Raw genomic sequence first — 23622 nt, 5'->3', positions numbered from 1 at the left:
ATATCGTAACTCTAGCGTTTCCCAGTATAGACTAAGGCAAACAATTCTTTTTCCCTTTCTACATCTGTCGAGTGTATGTCGAGTACTCGATCTCAAGGCGAGAAATTAAAGCTACAATTCGACAAACCCCAGCGTTATCTTAGATTAGAATACCAGATACGAGACTTGATACGGGAACATCGTATCAAGCTAAATCTTCCTGACCTTAACATTCCTACTTATGAATCAGTTGTTCAACCAGAGATGGTCGAACAAGTGCAAAATCGTCCTCTTAAGTATTATGCAATCCCTTCACAGGATGAACCTCATAACAATATCGATGCCCCTGCGATCGAAGCCAATAATTTTGAGCTAAAACCTTCACTATTGTCAGCCGTACAACAAAACCAGTTTTCAGGTAGTCCCACTGAGGACCCAAACCTACACTTGTCAGTATTTTTGCAATACGCAGACACGATGAAAGCGAATGGTGTCAGCTCATAAGCTATAAGACTTTGTCTTTTCCCATTTTCATTAAGAGATAGAGCTAGAGCTTGGCTCCAGTCTCTACCATCCAACTCTGTCACTACGTGGAGCGAGTTGAAGAAAGTCTTCTTAGCCCGATATTTCCCACCTAGCAAGACAGCTATGCTAACAACCCAAATAAACGGGTTTAAACAAAAGGATAATGAATCACTTTTTGAAGCTTAGGAGAGATACAAAGACATGATGAGGCTATGCCCGCATCACGGTCTAGAAGAATGGTTGATCATTCACATCTTTTATAACGGTCTCTTGTACAATACAAGATTGACAATAGACACCGCTGCAAGTGGCGCACTGATGGATAAACCATACAACGAGGCCTATCAACTTATCGAAAGTATGGCCCAGAATCATTACCAATGGGGAAGCGAAAGAACCTCGGTATATAAAACTCAACCGAAGGGCGGCATGTACGATTAAGCAGTCTTGACCATGTCAACGCCAAGGTAGATGCCCTGACCTAGAAGATAGACATCTTGACCATAACACCCGCAACCATCGTGGCTGTAGTAGCACCAAACTGCGAGATATGCAGAGTTCAAGGGCACACTGCCCCAGAATGTCAACTCTTGACAGGAACCTCCACTGACCAGGTGAATTATGCTCAAGGAAACCCCTACTCAAATACCTATAACCCAGGTTGGAAGAACCATCTTAACATCTCGTACAAAAATAATAATGCATTGTATGCACCTAACCAAGCACCCGCTGTACCACCAGGATATCAAAAAGCTACCACAAATACTCAAAATGCTCCTAGGAAATCGAACTTAGAAATAATGATGGAAAACTTTATAGCTACCCAAGCCCAAACAAATAAAGATTTCTTAAATCAAAACATACACACTAGTGAACAAATCAAGCAGTTAGCGAATAAGGTAGACGCATTAGCCATCCATAACAAAATGTTGGAAACACAAATTTCACAAGTGGCTCAACAACAAGCACCTACCGTTGCTCATGCAGGCACATTTCCTGGATAGCCGCAACCAAACCCGAAAGGTCATGCAAATGCTATTATACTATGAAGTGGGACTGAACTAGACAGACCGACCAACCCTAGAACTCAAAACCCATCCATGCATCAAGACCCAGGTAAGGTAACTAAGAAGGAAGACGAATAAGGGGAAGATAAAAACGAAGAGGCCGTAGAGAAAGAAGAACCTTATGTGCCTCCACCACCATATAAACCCCTTATTCCTTATCCTTAAAGACTTGTTAAATCTAAAAGTGTAGGGAAATTTAAAAAATTCGTAGAGCTTCTAAAACAATTGAATATCACAATACCCTTTATAGAAGCCATAACTCAAATTCCCTCATATGCTAAGTTTCTCAAAGAAATCTTATCCAACAAGAAGAAGATAGAGGATAATGAAACCGTTACACTTACTGCTGAGTGTAGCGCCATAATACAAAACAATATGCCTCATAAGCTGAAAGACCCAGGTAGTTTCTCCATACCTTGTGTAATCGGAAAGTTTGTCATAGACAAAGCTTTATGCGACTTAGGAGTCATTATTAGTTTAATGCCTTTGTTCATATGCGAAAGGCTAAAATTGGGAGAACTAAGACCTACGGGGATGTCCGTATAACTTGCATACCATTCTGTTAAAATTCCCATAGATATGCTAGAAACGTTCTGGTGTGCATAGGACAATTCTATATTCCTACAGATTTTATAATCATGGATATAAAAGAGGATTCCAACATCCCTATCATATTATGAAGACCATTCCTAGCCACAGTCGGAGCTATCATAGATGTTTAAAGAGGCAAGCTAACCTTCGAAGTTGGTGAGGAAAAGGTCGAATTCGTTTTGACGCAATTCCTAAAGGCACCGGCTATAGACGACACCTGTTGTCTACTAGATATCATCGACGAATGCATAAGAGAAATGGAGAATGAACACATATCATACTCCAAAATACTGAAAATTCCAAGGCCTTCTACTTTTAAAGATGAAAATTTAAGTAAGGAATACCAAGATGACAGCCTAAGCGAATGCATAACACTAACACCTGATCATATGCCTTGCCCAAAGAAACCAGCCCTAGAACTTAAGATGTTACCCAAAAATATAAGGTACAAATTCCTAGACATTGAACTTGAGCGACCTATAATCATAAATGCAGACTTAGGCCAGATAGAGACCGAAAAGCTTCTACACGTTTTAAGAAAATACCCAACTACTTTAGGCTACAATATCTCAGATCTAAAAGGAATAAGCCCTTCCATATGCATGCATCACATAATGCTAGAGGAAGACAGTAAGACCTCTAGAGAACATCAAAGAAGGATAAATCCCATTCTGAGTGATGTAGTAAAGAAAGAAGTACAAAAGCTATTAGAAGTAGGTATTATCTACCCAATATCCGATAGTCAATGGGTCAGCCCAGTGCATGTAGTACCAAAGAAGGGAGGCGTCACAGTTGTTAACAATGAAAAACGAAAATCTATAGCACAAAGAGTGGTTACTGGAAGTAGAATGTGTATTGGCTATAGAAAATTAAACAAAGCCACTCAGAAGGATCATTTTCCTTTACCGTTTATCGATCAAATGCTTGAAGGATTGGCTAAGCATTCTCACTTCTGCTACCTAGACGGTTATTCAGGATTTTTCCAAATTCCTATTCATCCCGACGACCAAGAGAAAACGACCTTCACATGCCCCTATGGTACATTCGCCTATCGACGAATGCCATTCGGATTGTGTAACGCTCCCGCAACATTCCAAAGATGCATGATGTCAATTTTCACTGATTTCATAGATGACATCATGGAAGTCTTCATGGAAGATTTCTCTGTATGCAGACAGAGCTTTGAAGGTTGCTTATCGAATCTTGAAATGGTACTAAAGAGATGCGTAAAAGTGAACCTAGTGCTAAACTTGGAAAAATGTCATTTCATGGTCCGACAAGGAATCGTGCTCGGACACATAGTATCCAACAAAGGGATTGAATTCGACAAGGCCAAATTAGAAGTTATAGAAAACCTCCAGCCTCCGAAAATCGTAATCGAAATACGAAGCTTCTTCGGACACGACGGTTTCTACCGACGATTCATTAAAGATTTCTCAAAAATCACCAAACCACTGACTGGCTTATTGATGAAAGACGTTGAATTCATCTTTGACGACAAATGCCTAGCGGCGTTTGAACAACTGAAAACAGCTCTTATTACCGCACCTATCATGCAACCACCCGATTGGAGATTACCTTTTGAAATCATGTGTGACGCTAGTGACTATGTTGTAGGCGCAGTCTTAGGACAAAGAATGGACAAGAAACCTCATGCAATATACTATGCAAGTAGAACCCTAGACCCTGCACATATGAACTATGCCACCACAGAAAAGGAACTTTTAGCCGTAGTGTTCGCTCTGGATAAATTCTGTTCCTACCTAGTAGGAGCAAAGATAATTATCTATATCGATCATGCTGCAATTAGGTACCTGTTAAACAAAAAATATGCCAAACCAAGACTCATAAGGTGGATCTTACTATTACAAGAGTTTGACCTAGAAATCAAGGATAAAAGGGGCACGGAAAACATTGTGGCCGATCACTTGTCAAGAATGGAAGGTATTGAACCTGAACGAGTGCCTATAAATGATGACTTTCCGTAGGAAAGACTCATAGCCCAATTAGAAAGCGATACAACTAAAGTTTCATTAACCCATAAAGATACCAAAACAAACGAAGTAGTGGAAGCAATTTACACCCAAACTGCACTACCATGGCACGCTGACTTCGTCAACTACTTAGCAGCTAGGGTGCTTCCGCCAGACTTGTCCTACCAACAAAAGAAAAAATTCTTCCACGATCTTAAACACTACTATTGGGATGAGCCTCTACTTTTCAAGAGAGGCGCCGACGGCATTTTCCGTCGATGTGTCCTAGAAGATGAGGTAGAAAACGTAACTTCTCACTATCATTCTGCTTCTTATGAAGGACATGCAAGCACCTCGAAGACTTGCGCTAAGATCTTGCAAGTTGGCCTCTTTTGGCCTACTTTGTGGAAAGATGTCCACATCACGATCACAAATTGTGACTGGTGCCAACGCACTGGCAACATATCTAGACGCGACGAAATGTCACTTAAAGGCATTTTGGAAGTAGAAGTCTTCGATGTTTGGGGAATCGATTTTATGGGACCTTTCCCATCTTCTTTTGGTAACAAGTATATCCTTATTGCGGTCGATTACGTATCAAAATGGATTGAGGCCATAACTTCTCCAACGAATGACACACGAGTGGTAATTAGACTCTTTAAGCGAATAATCTTCCCTAGATTCGGCGTGTTGAGACTTGTCACCAGTGATGGTGGCTCCCATTTTATTTCAAGGATTTTTGAAAAGCTATTAGTGAAATATGGAGTCCGGCACCGTGTAGCAATACCCTACCACCTACAGATGAATGGGCAAGTAGAAGTCTCGAACCGAGAAATTAAACAAATGTTAGAAAAGACAGTTGCCACCTCTAGAAAAAATTGGTCCTCAAAATTACCAGAAGCCTTGTGGGCATATAGGACAGCTTATAAGACCCCAATAGGAACCACACCTTTCAAGCTAGTTTATGTAAAATCATGTCATCTGCCGGTAGAATTAGAACATAAAGCATATTGGGCCATTAAGCCCCTTAATCTCAATTATATTGCTGCAGGCGAGAAAAGAATATTAGATATCCATGAACTAGAAGAACTTAGGCTAGATGAGTATGAGAGTGCTCGAATCTATAAAGAAAGAACAAAAAAATGGCACGCCAATCGCATATTAAGGAAAGAGTTTAACCAAGGTGATAAAGTACTCCTGTTTAACTCCCGCCTCAGACTCTTTCCCGGAAAACTTTGTTCTAGATGGTCTGGTCCCTTTGAATCACCAATATCTTTCCGAATGGAGCAATAAAGATAAAAGGAAAAACAAGCGAACCAGTCATAGTAAACGGCCAACATTTGAAACATTACCATAACATTGATAACAATGATTTCATTGTAAATCTTAAGCTTGCAGAGCCTCGCGCTCATTCAAAAGAATAACGCCTATCCTATTTCTGTCAAGCTTACGACAATAAACAAAGCGCTTGGTGGGAGACAACCCACACTCCGTCTTTAACTATTTAATTTCATCACAAAATTATATAATTATTACTATTGCTTAATTTTCATTTCTTTGTTTTCTTCTTTATTTATTTCTCATAAAGTTAATCGGTACAATTCTGTATTATTGACCATTACTAACTTAATGATATTATCTACTTGATTTTATCTAGCTACTGACTATCGCAATGCAACAAGTAGATTACATGGATATAGTCTTCAGAGGCAGAGATCAAAAGAGACGTTTTGAGACTCTATTTCAGAGGGAAATGAAAATAACCTTATACCCAGATGAACACACCATGACCAAATTAGGTATAAGAGATCGTGTTATGTTCCTAATTAACCAACTAGGTTGGGACACCTTTGCTATCAAGAGAAAATTTAGTTCCATCACTAGGTTGACTCTAGAATTCCTAAGCTCCTTAGTGTACCTGCCAAACCATGGCATTGGACTTAACAAAGGCCTAATCACCTTTAGGTTATTTGATATGGATTACCGCTACACCCACAGAGAAATGGTTGAACTCCTAGGATGTCCTAATGACCCTGATACTTTTACCATTACCCAGGAAGACAGACTTGTAGACCATCAATTAGATCTCTTCTGGGGTAGCATCACGGGAAACGACCATCTCGAGCCAGACCTTATGCATTCAGAGAACATCCATAACCCTGTCATTCGTTACTTCCATAAGATCCTAGCTCACACCTTGTTTGGAAAGGAAAAGAACAGAACCGTTGTGTCCAAAGACAAACTATTTATAATGTATTGCGCATCACAAGCTCGACGTGTTAACGCTGTTACATTCATTATAGCTAATCTATAATGTATAACACAGGAAGACTATGGGCCAATCTCAGTGGGAGGCTTAGTGACCATGATAGCGCATGCAATGGGACTACATTACCCGGTCGTCAGGGTTATATGACCTATGAACATCCGATTTTATGTCAACACCGGTATCATTAGGAACCTAGGCCCGGATGTGTTTGAATTCTTCATTAATAGCCAACCAGTACACCTGTTTACCCTGCCAGACCCTAGGACGTGTGTACATGATAGGAACAACTGGCACTATGATTTGGATGGACCACCACACCAAATCCATGATCACCATGACAATTATCTCTCTGATGCCGAACCACATGCCCCAGTTATACATGATGCACCTCTCACCGATCATGCTGCTGCCATCGCAACAGTTCAGGCAGATGTCGCCAATCTGAGAGGCGAGCTGAGCACCTTCCTCATAGAATTCCATGGCTTTATGGATGTAGTGACAGAGAACCTGAATCACATTTACCAGCACTTCTACTCGTTCGCTCCTCCTACCAGCGGTCGCCGTAATGGCTAATTTATTATAGTATTACCGATTTACTGACTTTCATTTTATTTTATTTTCTTGTTGGAATTCTATTGTTATTTACTTTTACACATTGGATTTATTTAATTAATTCATTTCCTTTTATTCCATTAGACAAATTATTTCATCTTTTTCCGTCTACTCGATTCTTTTATTCGTCATTGTTGCGATTAAATTCCATTCCATTGTATCATGTTTACTATTCCCATACACTATATTATTGGTAAATTAAAAATTGCATGGTCTAAGTAAAATAAAAGCACACGCATGGGAAACCACACTGCATGTGGCGCCTGCCACACACAGTTGTGGCGCCCATGTGAGGGTTGTGGCGCCCGCCACAGGGCCCATAGTGGCGCCCGCCACACACACCAAAAGTGGCGCAGGCCACTACACAAGCCTGCATGCGCAAGCTGTGTATTTGGACCATTCAAATCACCTTTATTGTGATGTTCCTTGCATGCAGACAATGCCTTAATGCCATTCAACCACTTTCAAAACTCTTGGACCAAGACATTGAATATGGTAAATGTTATTTATTTACCAATTTTTTTTCGAACCACCTTCACCTCTATATAAACCACCACCACTACCTCAATAAATCACACCTCTCATTTACATATTTCTCTCCTCTCTTGCTTTATTCTCACTATATTACACAAGGAGTGTGAAATCCATTATGACACAGATGAGAGAATATGAAATAGTGTTTAGAAACGGCGAGCCAGGTGAATTACAAGAGGAGACGTACACGTATCTAAGCGCCAGAAAGATCGAATCAACAAGGCATGTCGATGAACACTGTTTATATGCCTTAGGAATTCAAGATAGTGTTAACTATATGCTAGATATTTTAAATTTGAATTATTTTCTATCTCTCGAGGACCCTGTCTATGCTTAACTAACATTAGAATTCCTAAGCTCATTAATCTTTAGTCCCACACCCAACATAAAATGCTCCAATGGGACTGTCCAATTTCGTTTATTTAACATCGAATATGCCCTTACATTTTCCCAACTAGCGGACCTGCTATATTTTCCCCATGGGGATGGTGTAGTAAGTGATGTCCCAAATACTAAGGGTTGGCAATGCGCTTTCTAACCATTTTAGAGGGCAATAACCGGTACAGTAATCCATAGTTTTGAGGGAAATAGAGCAACTTTAATTCAAACCCGGATATTCGATATTTCCGCCAAATATTGGCATGCACCATTTTTGGCCGAGCAAATTCTAACAAGATGAACGAAAAAGAACTCTTTTATTTGTTCGTCACATATTTGCCACAAAAGGTGAATACCGTCGCTTTTATGCTATCTCACATGCTGGCCATTATCAATGTGAAGCGATGCCCAATTATTTTTCGAGGTTTAATAACCTCCATAGCCAGAGTCCTAGGACTCGAAGAAAAATTCTCCAGGCTAACCCCGCTCCCGCATCATGCCATTGACATTGACATGACAAGGAGCATGAAACTAGTAAAATGAAGGAGAGACGGTAGATTTAATTTAATAATTGTTAATAATGTGTTACAAGATTTTGTCCTCCCAAATCCAAATCGCACAGATGTGCGCAACCCGGATAATTATTGTTACACTAATGATCCGGTGCCTAACCAAGTCCCCACGCATATTCCTGAGAATGTAGCTGTTGGCGAGGACACCGACGAGGATCACATTCTGGAGCAAACTGCTCCCGCTACTGACCCACACACCACACACACTTCATTTGAAAATGTTGCAGGTGCATCTTCCAGTCAAAGACCAAGAAGAAATGTGGCACCAGCCACTGTTGATGAGATCTATGCTGAACTGCTGAGGCGTAGAGAATTAGACACTCAGTGAGACCTACAGATCCAAACCATGGGAGCTCAACAAACTGAAATGATGCAAATCCTTCGCCAAATGCAGCATGATCAGCATGACTATGCTTTCAGGACCGAACAGAACAAGTTTAGCTTGATCAATGAAACGGCAACACTGATAATGCGTGTGGAAGATCTCCAGAACTATACGCCACCTCACCATCCCGGAAATGGTGGACGTCCATGTACACGTGGCAGAAGGCGTCAGTAGAAGAATAACCAGGTTTCACCTTTCTTTCCTATCTTATGTCGTTGCATTGGGGACAATGCAAGATTTAAGTATTGGGGAGGAAGCTTTACCACTTTTTATTTACCGCTTTCTAGTTAGATTTAAATTATTGTTATTTCTTTTTGTTATTTTATAATTTTGATGGTTATTTTAATTTTTGTTAAAGTGTCAGTCGATTTAAATATCAATGTGATGTCGAGTCTTTATGCGTGGTTTCCGTTATTTACTGATTCTCTTGTTTACTTGAGCCATACAATTTTTTTGCAAGAATCTAGACTTAGAGATACAATGCACCTTTTGAAAATTCTACACTATAAATCAAACTGAGGTTGAATTGTAGAGATTTGGAAAAGCTTTATAAGATCAGTATCGCTTTAACACCTTAAATCTCCCAATCATAAGATCGATTTGAGTACTTGTCATGCCATAGCCTTAAATTTTATCCTTTAATATTTCCTTAAGTAGTTTATCTTGCAGTCAGCACCATCCTAAGCACACACTACACAAGAAGTCAATGCAAATAAGTGTATGATTTCAAGCTTAAAAGAAGAAAAGATTACGAAATGTATGAAAAACATTGTTCCCTCTAAGTTAGGTGATCCTCACCCGGTCATTTAACCCAACGGTATAACCATCTTCAAATTTTATTTGAGCCAAAGTGCGAAAAAGAAAGAAATAATGATGAGATCATAGTCACTAATAGACTATCTAGCTATGAATGTCAAAGGATAACGGGCTTAATGTGATTGCGCCAGAATGAAAAAGGATAAAAAGAAGGTTTAGTAAGGTAGGCTTAGGCATGACAACATGATTCAGATTGGTTTGTATAGGAGGGAGACTTATGGTTGTAACATTGTGACTATGTGTTCTAACGATACCCTTAGTGTTGAAGTGAGTACCTGTTAATACAATCTCGAACCAAAGTAAAGTTTATAGACTAGAATGAGTATCCGAATGCAACTGTGTTTTCTACAAATCTTGATAATATATGCTGCAAATATTTTACAAAACTTTTTATGTACGCGGCATTTGCTTGAGGACAAGCAAATGTTTAAGTATGAGGGAGTTTGATAACGCGAAAACGTATCGTATTTTTGGCTCCATATGCATTGCTTTTTACTGGATTAACACTTATTATCACACAATATTTTATGTTTATTTCAGGTATTTATCGATTAAAAGGTTTACCTCAAGAAAAAATGGAAAATAGCAAAAAGTAAGAAAAGAGAAGGAAATGAGGTTTCCAAAGGATAATGGGCCACCAAAGCAAACGAGCTTGTGGCGCCCATTATCCAAAGAGTGTGGCGCCCGCCACATTGGGCCAAGAGGGAGGTGGCGCCCACCACCAACCCTTGAGAAATGGTGGGCAGTTGCTACAAAGGTGGCGTTCGCCACTCAGTATAAAGCTAAGGTTGTGGCAACTGCCACAACCTAGTCTTCGTATTTTCCTCCACTTTTTTAGACACGATTTCCACTACTTTTGCTACAAATGAGGAATATGGAAAGGATATAAAAAAGGACCTATGAGACTCGCACGGTTCAAGATTCAATTCCAGTTCTTAAATTGCAATCCAGGTTTATTATTGATTACTGTTTTATTTATTTATTTATGTCTTACTGTATGTTTAATTCCCCAATTGCCATGTCTGTTACCGGATCTATGTCCGGCTAAACCTTAGGTATTAGTATGTAAAGACCGTCGAAACGACGAGATTCAATAAATAATTGGTGTTAGTTTTTATAAAACTTATTTTCCCGGTTTTAGTTTCTTAATTTAATCAAACTGTTTTTCGTACGAGAGTACAAAACAAACTAAGGTTACGGTCAACAAGAACGAGAGTTTGAGATTTTAACCAGATAGCTGAAACTAGGCATTAATCCTAAACACAGCGAGAGCACTTTAGGATTAATTACACTTTATCTATATTTAAAAAAAAAACTTTTAAATTCAAAATGAGATCGCGAGAGCCAAGCATTCTGGTTTAGGAGTATGGTCAGAGTCAATAAAAACGAGTGTGAGACTAAGTCCTTTCTATAAATAATTTTTACTGAAGAATATTTTAACCAATAAGATTACACTAACTATCTATCGAATCCCCGAAGTTTGATGTATTACATATCGATATCCTCTATATCTTATATCTTTATCTTTATTCTATTTTATAGTTATTTCTATTCATCCCTCCAATCTTAGAATAATCATTCGCCTTAGATTTACATAGTAACATTAGACCACGATACGTTCGATTATTAGTTCTTGTGGGTTCGTTAATCTTTAAAACTACGCGATAGGATTGTGCACTTGCAGTCACGATTCACATAGACTTACTAAGTCGCGATCACATAAAATTCAAGTATTTGCGGTTAGATAATAGGAAAAAGTACATTGATTCGAATTTCAAGAGTTTATAAGAAGAACACAATATTCAAATGCATTTATCAGTTCATAAGACACCACAACAAAATGGCGTGTTAGAGAGAATGAATAGGTCTTTAACTGAAAAGAAAAGATGTATCTTGTTAATTGTTGGACTATCAAAAGGTTCATGGGCAGAGGCAGTTAAAGTGACATGTTATCTTATCAACAAGTCACCATGAGCTTCATTAGGGGAAGGTTGTAAAGGAGTTATGGACATGTAATCCTATTGATCTTGACAACTTAAGGATTTTTATGTGTCTAATGAAGATGGATCTAAAATTGATGCAAAGTCAAAGAAGTTTATCTTTATCGCTTACGCAAAAGGTGTGAAAGGGTTCAAATTATGGGATGTGATTAAAAATAATATGGTAATTAACAAAAATGTTTTTGATGAGTAGTTAATTTTGAATCAGCAAATTGCAACACATGTGTCAGCATCTGAAGAAGAAGCTTCGTGCAAGCAAGCAACTCAGGTGGATGTTGATATACCGCCAGTGGATAATATGCATGTAGTGCCTGAACCATAAGAGGAGTTTAGATCTAGTATTGAAATTGACCACAAACCTAAAGTTTCAGGTGAATTATAGAATTATATTCTTGTACCTGATATAAAACATTGTTAAACCAAGCCACCATAAATATATGGGTATGAATACTTGGAAGCCTATACAAGTCTTACAAGTTTTGGAGACCATTCCACCTTTCTAGAGGCTAGCGAGCTAATAGAAAGATAAGTGGATGGGTTATACGGTGGGGGATATGGATTATTTGGAAAAAATATATGAAATGGGGGTGTCATACCCCAAAATTTGCCCGTTAATCTTGCAAGACATTTTTCAAGGCACTCTAAGATATTTTTCAAGACATTGATCTTAAAGGAACAAAGACCCAGCACACAGGTGGCCAAATCCAGAAAATGACTTAAACTGGCTTGCTCGCTAGGCGAGCCAAATCCTTCGCCTAGCGAACTCTTCGCTGTACCACTCGCCTAGCGAAGCTTGCGAATACCAGAAATTTTGGGCTTCATTCTGAGCCCATCAGGTCACAAAAAAAAACTATTATAAATACCAAGACCTCATTCAGAAAAGAGGAGACGGAGGACAGACGGACAGAAACCCTAGCAAGGAAACACAAACATAGACAGAAAACCCTGAAGGCTAACCAGGAGAATTCAGAGCAACCCTAAAGGAAACCCTGAAGGAAGTTCATCTGCACAAAGGTTACCTCCGCCCAACTCAACCCGACACCAACCCTAAGAGTGATCTGCCAATTCAACGTTGCAATTGAATTGCAAACAGGTTTGCACTACCACTACCGCTTCATGCTCCCAATTTACATGTGATATTATGGTTGAATTTATAAATATATCTTAGGTTTTGCATGTGGGTTTAAGTATGCATGGATGTCTTGAATGTTTAACCATGTAATTTCTGTAAGGGATGCCATAGGGTTTGGAGCTTGCTGAAATCGTACCGTTATTAGACTCAAAACCCACAGCCGTTCGCTAGCACATCGCTAAGCGAACATGTAGCGAGCGTTCGCCAAGCCTTTGCTAGGCAAGGCAGTAGCGAACATGACAGTCGCTGTTTTATTTTTGGTTCTGTTTTGTTCTGTGCTTATCTGACATGTTCTATCATAGCTGTGTATTATTTGCCTGGCATTATTACTGCTGCGATTCCTTTGTTCGGTGCAACTATTGACCGCACCTCATTTGGTATTCTGACCTGTTTGCTAAATTTTGTGAGGGCTCACATATTCCCGGAGAAGGTAGCTTGCTAGGTATTCCACTTTATTTGTGGGATACCCTTGTGGAGATTCATCCTAATTACCTAACTGATTATAAATTATTGCCTTTGAATATATGATCTTGGCCCTCTCTTTGTTGCCTTACGGTATTACGGTCAGGTTCCGCGAATGTGGGGATACACTTAGCAAAGACCCTTCGATTAAATCATCATGTCCCTATAAGATAAATCATAGTCCCTCGGATGTTGCCTGTGAATATATGATTTTGTCCCTCGATGGCCCGTCGTTGTAGCCTACGGTTAAATGATGATCGTCCCTTCGAATGCTAAGGTATCCTTACAAATGTTGCCTTCAATGACCAATCAATGACCCTACGATGTCCCTTACATCCAAAGGACAAGGCTACTTACTTCTCAATAGTAAGGACAGTTTTACCTTCATAAGGATAGGAAATACCCATAAAGACCTTGGGTAGGTATAACTCTTAAATGCTGACTCACAACTTAAAATACTTTTCACACCTCACACTTTGCAAAACATCTATTAGAAAATCACCACTTGGTATACATTCGTACTAGAATCATTGCCAAGTTATATTTTTCTAAACAGCTTTCAAAATTAAACGAGATAAATACTTTGTATACATTTGTACAAGAATCATTATAAAGTTAAACTCTCTTTTCAAAACATTTTCCAAACAGTTCTCAAACACTTTTTCGGACAAGAAAAACCTAAGTGATTAAGCAATTAAGAGCCCATGGATAACCATGGATACAAAGGGTGCTAACACCTTCCCTTTGTATAATGTACCTCCCGAACCCAAAATCTAATCAAGGTCTTTCCTGTTCTTTTCCGCCTTTCCTTATTGGATAAAAGAAAAGACGGTGGCGACTCTTGCTATCCGCGACATTTGCTGTCCAAAGCAAAAACACACCAAGTCAGTTCACCGTATGACAGGGGGCTTGTTCAAGTTCCTAAGGGGAAAAAGGACATCGATTGTAAGTAGGTTTTCAAGTGAAAACCAACGGTTATAGAAAACGAAAAGGAAAAGTTCAAGGCTCATCTTGTACCAAAGGGGTACTCACAATTGAAGGGGATTGAATATGATCAGATTTTCTCTCTAATTGTCAAACATACTTCTATCAAGGAAGTGTTAACCTTGGTAGTCAGTCGGGACAAACATCTAGAGAAGATAAATGTGAAGAAAACATTTCTTCATGGTAATCTAGATGAGAAAATTCACATGGATAAATCAGAGGGGTTTAGTGACACTAGACATGGCATACTAGTTTGTAAATTGAATATGTCTTTGTATGGTTTAAAACAATCTTCAAGGCAATGGTACAAACATTTTAATTCATATATGTTTCAAATTGAATACAAAATATGTGAGTACAAGTGTTGTGTTTATGTCAGGATCCTAGATGATGGCTCTTTTATTTTCCTATTATTGTATGTTGATTATATGTTTATTTTTGCTAATCATTTACTGTATGTTGATGATATGTTTATTTTTTATGATATAGACATTTTTATATTGCCTTTGTCTATATAAAAATGCCCATTCATCCTTAAAAAATGAATCGCGACGATCATGAGAAAGGCCAGGACAAGAGTTGAGATCCACATGCAAACCCGGGAGAACAACATTTTGAGAAAGTTCTGAGGGAGGAATAAGATCTACAATAAGGCCATCTGGTTGGATTCCCCGCTTTAAGACCCATACCCTTACTTCATCCTCTATTACACCTACACAAATACCATTGTTATTCAAAGACGAGCACAACAAAGGGAAACCAATGATGAAAAATAAAAATAATTTTGTGCTTACCAAAGGCAATCTGACGGCCTTCACGAGAACGAGACTCCATCAACAACGAGACATCTATAAAACGTTTATGGTGCTTCTTATCAGCCTCGTCTGAGGGGACTACACCCTTGACATAACCCAAGTGGTTAACAAAATCAAACAACTTATTTTTTTGAAAATATTCCTCAATGGTAAATTCACTTTCTCCATAAATATAAGAGTCATTCTCCAAAAGAAAATGTTTCTTCGACCAACAATGGGGAAGTAGTGGGTTAAATTTACCTTCCACCCTTGACTCAACCTCACAGACAGTTACGTGAGCCATGGGATGAAGGGGTAACAAAAAAGAATTGGTTTGCAAAATACGGTGGCTCAGGAAAAACTTCAAAAACCCGTATCGTTGACACTAAAAGAACCCACTTTCGCTCATTTGGCCGAGCTAAAGTACTTTGAATGTTGTGGAAGAGATGTAAGAGCAAAAAAAAAAGAAGGTTTTCCCTTTAAATTCTCACACCACTACTGATAGGCCTTAATGTACGCCCAACTGATGGGATGAAGTTAAGATGGGGCCACCATGAAATAGTTGAAAACATCCACTTCAAAAGAGGTAAAGGCCAAACAAACCCCCAAAGAAGAAAATATATGCTAATATAAAGGAATGATACAATTACCATACTCATTAAAAAAATTCTTCATCACCAAGAATAGTAAGCCCTCAAAGTGACGATTCACCCACATCAAAATAGGCTCCATTAAAGTTCCCCTCTTTGGTAAAGATCGAGATAGTTGATGAATATACATAACCTTCTGATGGAGATGACAGGTTCACCATATTCCTTTTCATGGTTTTCTGAGATCTTTTCGCCATATCGCGTTAACTAATTCAAGAACAAGGAAGAAATGCTTCAGAGGAGAAAGATAAGTAATCTTTCAGGAACGAGGAGAAAGAAAAACCTAGAAGAGAAGTGACTTTAGTCCTTCCTACATTCATGAACTAACCTTATGAAATGAAAGGTGTACTATCAACAATCACTTATCTTGCACGTAATACTTGAGTATTTTAGTTCCTTATAAAGATCATAATTACTCCTCCAAAATATGTATGGAGTTACGAAATAGTGGAAGCAAAGAAAGTACAACCGGTAACCTATGTCTATAATCCTTCAAACCCTCGCGTTTATTCCCTAAAACAAGGGCTTAGGGGGGGAATTTTTCCGGGTCGACCATATCTATCTCTATCTGGCCACACCTCCATGGACCCCACCATCATATGACAAGAACATCTCATATTCAAAAAAGTTATCGGCTAAGCTTCTTAAATATTATATTGACCGTTGAACCCTCAGAGATCGGGAAGCCAGAGATCTGTACCACCAACACATCCTACGGACTTCTGCATTCCATGTTAGAAAAGTAGCTAAACCGTTATTTCTCTTCCCTATATATACGAGATGATGTTATTTCAGGTAATCAGTTTCAAATACATTTTGAATACTCTCTCATCATTCACATACCGAATTAACTATCAGAGTTCTAATTGATCCAAGCTGGCCAAAGACCTGGGACCAACCGCTTCACGCCGTCCAAAGGCCCAATAACACGAGGCCCATTATACAACCTGCTATGTCAGACCCAAGGTATAAATACCTTCGTAAATGATTTTCAGGTATACAATCTCTAATCTCAACTTTCACTACCACTATCTTGAACCCTAAATGACTTCAGAGTTGGAGTCATAACCATGCAGGTACCTGATCGGAAAAATAGCAAGTGTACTATTTTGTCTTTTGTAGTAATAAAGGGGAACTTCCCCGAATGTTGATCTCAAGGACTGCGTGTTAATATCGAGTTTAAATAATTGTTCAATTAAACAAAAACTAGTGTTGGGGTTTTAGATTCAAACTTATAAAAATAAGGGCAAATAAAATAAATAATACTGTAAAGCAAGGGTTTTAGGGAAAAAGGAACATGCCAGGGAAGGTGTATAATTTGTCCCTGTAACAACTCTGAGTCACTATTGCATCAATAAATATCAATTAATTACTATGAGTTCTCAAGGGTATTTTCTCCCAAGGCATTGGTGAGAAAACATTTAATCATTCAACCCTAATCTCTATGTCCATAGAAAATTACCGATGAAATTAATCCTTATTATATCAAGAATCATCTGGTTCATACAGGGTATCCCTAGTCCTAGGTGATATCTACTGCAGAGTAATCTTATGAAAACCTCATCAATGGAGATCAAGCCTAATCGATAATCATACATCAATCTCAATTATTCAGAAAGAGAAAGCATTACACACATCAAAAGATTACGGTAATTATGAAAAATAATATTGTTATTGCAGTCGCAAACTCAAAGTCATTACAGTTATAAATTAGGGACACCCCTTAGCATTGGGGAGTTTAGCTACTCATATTGTTCAAAACAGTTTTAAGATAAAAATTAGACATTACAAGTAATTGGATGACTTGGATCTTCAATTGCTTCTGCTCATGAAAATCTTCCGCTCTCCGAATTCCTTGATCTCTCCAATTCTCGATCATCGGACAATTCTCTGTGCTTTGTTCACTCCTGGCCAAAAAGTCCCCTATTTTCTCGTAGAAACTCTTTTAAATAGTGAAAATCCCTTAGCATTGGTTGAAAATCCCCAGAACGCCCTTGCTGCTCAAGTCTTGATAAAAACACAAAAATTGAAATAATTAGCACCTGGGCCAACACGGCCCGTGTCAGATGACAAAGGTGGCCGTGTTGTGCCCTTGTTTGTCTGCTGCATCTTGCTTTCATCTCAGGTAGGCTGACACAGCCCGTGTCATATGACATCGGTGCCCGTGTCATGTCACTGTCTTAGATTCTCCTAAAGCTTGTTAAGGCCCCCCTCCTGACACGGCCCGTGTCAAGCTTCTTGTAACTTAGCAATTCCCTTCCTGAAATGCTGAATTTCTTGACTTTCTTGCACTGAGTCATTTAGATCTTCTACTTGGACCTGAGGAGAATCAAAATAGACAACCAAAGCATAAAATCCAGCAAACACGAAATAAAACTAAAAAAATGATAAAACGCTCAATTAACTTACATAAATTAAAAATGGCTTGAAAGGTAACATAATACGAACAAAGTACTCCATAATCCTTGGCTTCTTGTCGAATAAGTGATGAAAATACAGTAAAAATGGTGACTGATCACAACCTCAAACTTAGCTCATTGTTTGCCATCAAGTAATGTTCTAAATGACAGAGTGCGTCGGTCCCAAAATACATGAAATTTTCTTACCACAATACTGTTGAGATCTTTCGGCACAAGCCATCACTCTTTGTTTCATAGTCCCTACTTTTCATAATTGATTTTCTACCGCACTTCCACATAAATTTACTGCTTCACCTGTCATCTTATTTCACACTCTCATCAATTCTCTCCAGGTTAAAGTGTTTACACTCAAATTTCAGAATATACAATATTGACTCATAAATTTTAATAGCTTCTTATTTCATATCAATTACATACAACACACACTTTTTGAGGTATTTTGGGTTGTAACAGGACTTGGGTTATGGTGGGGTAAACATAAACAAAAGGAAAAACAAATGGTTTTGGGTTCAGAGTCAACATCATTATTCTTTTCACTGTGTTTGTTCTAACATATCATTTATATTTCTTTTTCTTTTTCAGTTCCGTTACCCAGTTCTTTTTATTTTTATTTTTTTATACCCCAATGAGTGTTTCTCATTCGATGAGTGCTTTTCCTCGTTCCATCAAATTCCTATTTTCTTTTGTTTCCTTTTTTATGGTCATTTTTCTTAATCCTTTTTTCCGCACTCACCTTACTTTCAGATACTTATGGGGCTACCCCAAACTTAGAATTGAACACAACTTAAAGAACATAACATTTTCTCTAAACAGGGTAAGGAAGTGTTTGGGCCGCGGGTTACATTCATGTGGTGATATATACAAACAAAAGATATAGGCTCAAATGGGGTTAACAAGGGATAATATTAAAGGGGTGGCTAGAAAGGCTCAGGGCTTATAACTCAAACAAAGTGCCTTAGTGTGTGTATACATGTAATGAGATTTCAAGAGAATTTACGCAAACTCAAAGTGATAAAGACATACCTGAATATCACTCATGATGATAAATGTGTTTGGATTTTATGCGCTCACCATGTTAGGTAAAGCTTGACAAAATCCAAAGTACCTCTAGTATGGTCCGACTTCTTACTCAACTCGGGATGCACATGGATCCTATGTTAGTCAAGCTTGAGACAGTTGCGTTCGATCCTTTTCTTCAGCAGTATCAACTTTTCGGGAGGATCATTCAACAACAAGAAACAGTAAGTGGAGTGATCATTTCATCCACTACCACTAATGGTCATCACCTAACCAACAATAACACCAAGAACCTGAAATATATGCCGCATATGACACCCAACAATAACAAACAAACCAATGTAAAAAAGTAAACAAAAAGGGAAATAACAAAAAGAAAATAAAAACCAAAAGCATTATTAAACCTCCCCCACGCTTGAACTAAACATTAGCCCCAATGTTTTAGAACAAGATAGAGGAGGGTGACTCACAGTGCCCTACTGAGGAGGCTGAGGCGGAAAGTGCATCATCAATTGTCGCATCATCATGTTCATCTCATCCAAAATAGCCCCTTGTCGAGCCTACTCGATTCCTTGTCTCGATTGCTCAGTTCTAAGGTCACTGAGCTCAGTTTGTACCCATGCCCACTGGTCTTGATTCATGGACGATGACCTGGCACCCTGTTAGATTGGATCTTGGTGATGGGGTACAAACTGCTCCTTATGTTGATCGTCTTTATTCATAGGTTCACCTGCAACCACATTTTCAGCATCGTAGCCTTCCTCTTCATCAGGGTCATCACTCATATACAACCAATTAGCACAATCAACAATACTTACTCTGTCAGGATTAGGTAATGCAATAATAAACCTTTTATGGGTCACCACCGAGTAATAATCACGAGCAATAAAAATCATACCTTGTTGCGTGAGAGCTGACATATCAATATTTGTCTTACCTGCCACATGGGTCTCCTCAAGCAAAAATGCATGATAACCAAAATGTTCATCAATCTGGGTAATCATGCCCCCAACAGAAATACCACCGGAGTCTGCCCGACCAACTCTCTCCAAATAGTCAGTTGCAAAGGCAGCGACATTGATAGACTGATTCTGTGTCGTAGAGTAGAGGAAAAATAACTCCCTCTGAGTTACCACGCTCGTACTATCACCTCGTCCAAATAGAGTATATGCCAAACCTTTTTGGGCATAACAGAAATAAGGGTTCTGGATGTCCGAGGCCTTTTCACCTTTGGAGGTGTAATCAGTCATCCTTATAATAGTAGTCCAAAAATTATGCAGAACAAACCCTTCAGGGACCGCTTCAGGTCCGTAAAGTGGGAGTCGGAGAATACCAGCTAACTCCTCGACAACTAACTCATGTTAATTATTAAAAAGTCGGAATTTGAGAGTACCATAGTAGTACCTCGTAGTGTCAATCCACCTTTTTTCCAGTTGGAACTCAATTGTACTTAAAAATTCAAGTGTGATGCGCTCATAGGTAGGCGCCTCAAGACACATGAATTCCAACATACCCAACACATGAAACATCCGATCAATTTCAACTTTTAATCCTAAGTCATTAAGGGTTTGTTCACACATGTACCTTGTGGGAGTCAACTTACGCTTTCTATGAATGGAGTATCGTCGCTCTTGCTCTAGATTATTGAAGACAATGTTATGCAGGTTCAGTGTACGGCTACTCCTCTTCTGTGGGCTTGAAGTCTCAGCCATTTGTTGCTTACCCTAAACAATCCTCTTTGGGGGCATTTTTGGACCTGCAAAAAAAATTAAGAGAAATTCGAAAATGAAAATAGGAAAAATGGACACCGTGAATGTGATGAGGACGAAAAATGGTGATAGTTTTATGAAGGGGGTTTTTTATTTGGAGTGGATATGGTGGTAAAAGTGGAAGATTTTTGGGGAGGTTTTAGGTTTATGAGAGAGAGAGATGGTGAAGAAGATGAGGTTTATGGGAGATAGTGAGTGGAAATTAGATTTTGGAATGTGGTAAGTGGGTATAGTGAGTGGTGATTGGGCTTTAATGAGGGGTGGGGTCCACACGATGATCCGAATAATTTTCAAAATTTCAAATCCACGGGCCTGACACAGGCCGTGTCAAGCACCACGACCGACCGTGTCAGGATGCTGTAACTCCAATTTTTGAACAACATGCTTCAGTGGTCCTGTCACGGGTCGTGTCAAGCACCACGGCCGACCGTGTCAGGCTTTTGGAAATTCGAATTGTTTGACTGTTTCCTTCAGTTGTCCTGACACGGGCCATGTCAAGCACCACGGTCGGCCATGTCAGGCTCTTTTAACTCCCATTTTGAAAATTTGCTTCATGGTCCTGACTAGGGGTGGCAAACGGGCATGCCCGCCCCGTTTAGGCGCGCCCCGCAAAAGCCCACAAAAAACGGGGCGGGACGGTCATAGTTGAGGATGCGGGCCTAAAACTTAGACCCGCCCCGCTAAAAGGTGAGGGCGGGGCGGGGAAAGCCCGCAGGCACTTCACTCTTTAAGCCTAAAAATGCAAAAATTTATGTAAATACACGTGCCCGCAAAAGCCCGCGAAAAAAACGGGACGGGGAGGGGCGGACACATTTGAGGGTGAGGGCCTAAATCCTTGGCCCGCCCCGCACAAAAGTGCGGGCAAAACAGGCATGCCCTGTGGGCCGAGCCCGTTTTGCCACCCCTAGTCCTGACACACGCCGTGTCAGCTGACACAAGTGGTCGTGTCAGGTGGCTAGTTTATCTTCAAAAAAAAAATTCTCTATTTTTTTTCCAGATTTAGTCTTTCCTCCCGGTACAACTTCTGCATTTACGTGAGTGTCTCCACCCTTTTATGCAAGGCACTATGCATACCTGAACAAACCTAAAACACCAAACAAAAACAAAGACAATAATTAGAAATAAAATGCATGGGTTTCCTCCCACAAAGTGCTTCGTTTAACGTCCCATGGCTCGACGGTCGTCCATCCTATCTGGTAAGACGAACATCATCTACCATACTACTCTCTTGTCCTTTGTAGTATGGTTTTAATCTTTGTCCATTCACCTTAAAAGTGTCCTTGTTCACTGGATTTTCGAGCTCGATTTCTCCATGCGGGAATACTTTGTGAATCACAAAAGGTCCAGACCATCTTGACCTCAGCTTTCCAGGGAACAACTTCAACCTGGAATTAAACAAAAAAACCAATTGTCTCTCCCAAAATTCTTTCTTCTGAATTCTTTGGTCATGCCATTTTTTTTGTTTACTCTTTGTATATTTTGGCATTTTCATAAGCCTGATTTCTAAACTCTTCTAGCTCATGTAGTTGAAGAATCCGGGATTCACCGGCTTTTGAAAGATCATAGTTCAGGAATTTGGAGGCCTAAAATGCTTTGTGCTCTAGCTTTAGCGGTAAATGACATGCTTTACCGTAAACCAATTGATAAGGGGACATACCTATTGGGGTTTTGAACGTCATTTTGTACGCCCGCAATGCATCCTCTAACTTTATTGATCAATCCTTTTAAGAAGCACTGACAGTCTTTTCCAGAATTTGCTTTATCTGTCTGTTAGATACTTCAACCTGTCCACTCGTCTGAGGATGATAAGGTGTGGCAACCATGTGCTTCACGTTGTATTTCCTTGACAGATTCTCCATCATCTTGCTTAGAAAATGAGTACCTTCGTCACTGATTAATGCTCTTGGTACCCCAAACCTAGAGAAAATGTAGTTTTTGTGGAAGTTGACCACCACTTTAGCATCATTTGTGGGTAATGCTACAACTTCTACCCACTTTGAAACATAATCAACAACGACCAAAATGTAATGCTTTCCAAATGAAGGTGGAAAGAGTCACATGAAGTCTATTCCTCATACATCAAACAACTCTACCTCCAACATGGCATTTTGAGGCATTTGATTTCTCTTCGAAATATTACCCGTCCTCTGACACTTGTCACATTCTTTCACTATGCTTTGGGCATCCTTGAACAGTGTAGGTCAGTACAACCGAGATTGGAGGACTTTTGTTGTTGTTCTATCGCCACTAAAGTGTCCTCCATATTTTGAGTCATGACATGCTTTGAGGATGTCCCTTTGTTCTTCATCTGGAACACACCTTCGAGCCAATCCGTCTATTCCCTTTTTGTACAAGAACAGGTCACCCCACAAATAAAACCTGCAATCATGCAAAACCTTTTTCTTTTTGTTAGAATCAAAATCGTCAGATATTATTCCACCTACTAAATAATTTGCATAGTCTGTGAACCATGGAACACCAGTAATAGCTAGGATTCATGTGTCGATGAACCCATCCTTGATTGGGTGTTTCTCCTCTGTTTCTTCTATCAGGGACATCCGAGATAAGTGATCAGCAACAGTAATTTCACAACCCTTTTTGTCTCTGATTTCCAGATCAAACTCTTGCAGGAGTAGAATCCATCTCAGCAACCTTGGTTTAGATTCCTATTTAGAAAAAATATATTTCAAAGC

The 23622-nt window shown here is 39.3% G+C and overlaps 1 non-coding gene across 1 annotated transcript; it reads right to left on the bottom strand.

Annotated features, from left to right (window-relative positions):
- Positions 1-627: 627 nt before the first annotated feature.
- Positions 628-734, bottom strand: LOC127098808 (small nucleolar RNA R71). The gene has a single exon (XR_007793503.1). It is a non-coding gene; the product is annotated as a small nucleolar RNA R71 (small nucleolar RNA).
- Between the last annotated feature and the right edge of the window lie 22888 nt (positions 735-23622).

Source organism: Lathyrus oleraceus, chromosome 6 (assembly GCF_024323335.1).
Source record: "Lathyrus oleraceus cultivar Zhongwan6 chromosome 6, CAAS_Psat_ZW6_1.0, whole genome shotgun sequence".
Lineage (NCBI taxonomy): Eukaryota > Viridiplantae > Streptophyta > Magnoliopsida > Fabales > Fabaceae > Lathyrus > Lathyrus oleraceus.
The sequence above is the reverse complement of the archived record's forward strand: the minus strand, read 5'-3'. Positions and strand labels throughout refer to the sequence as shown.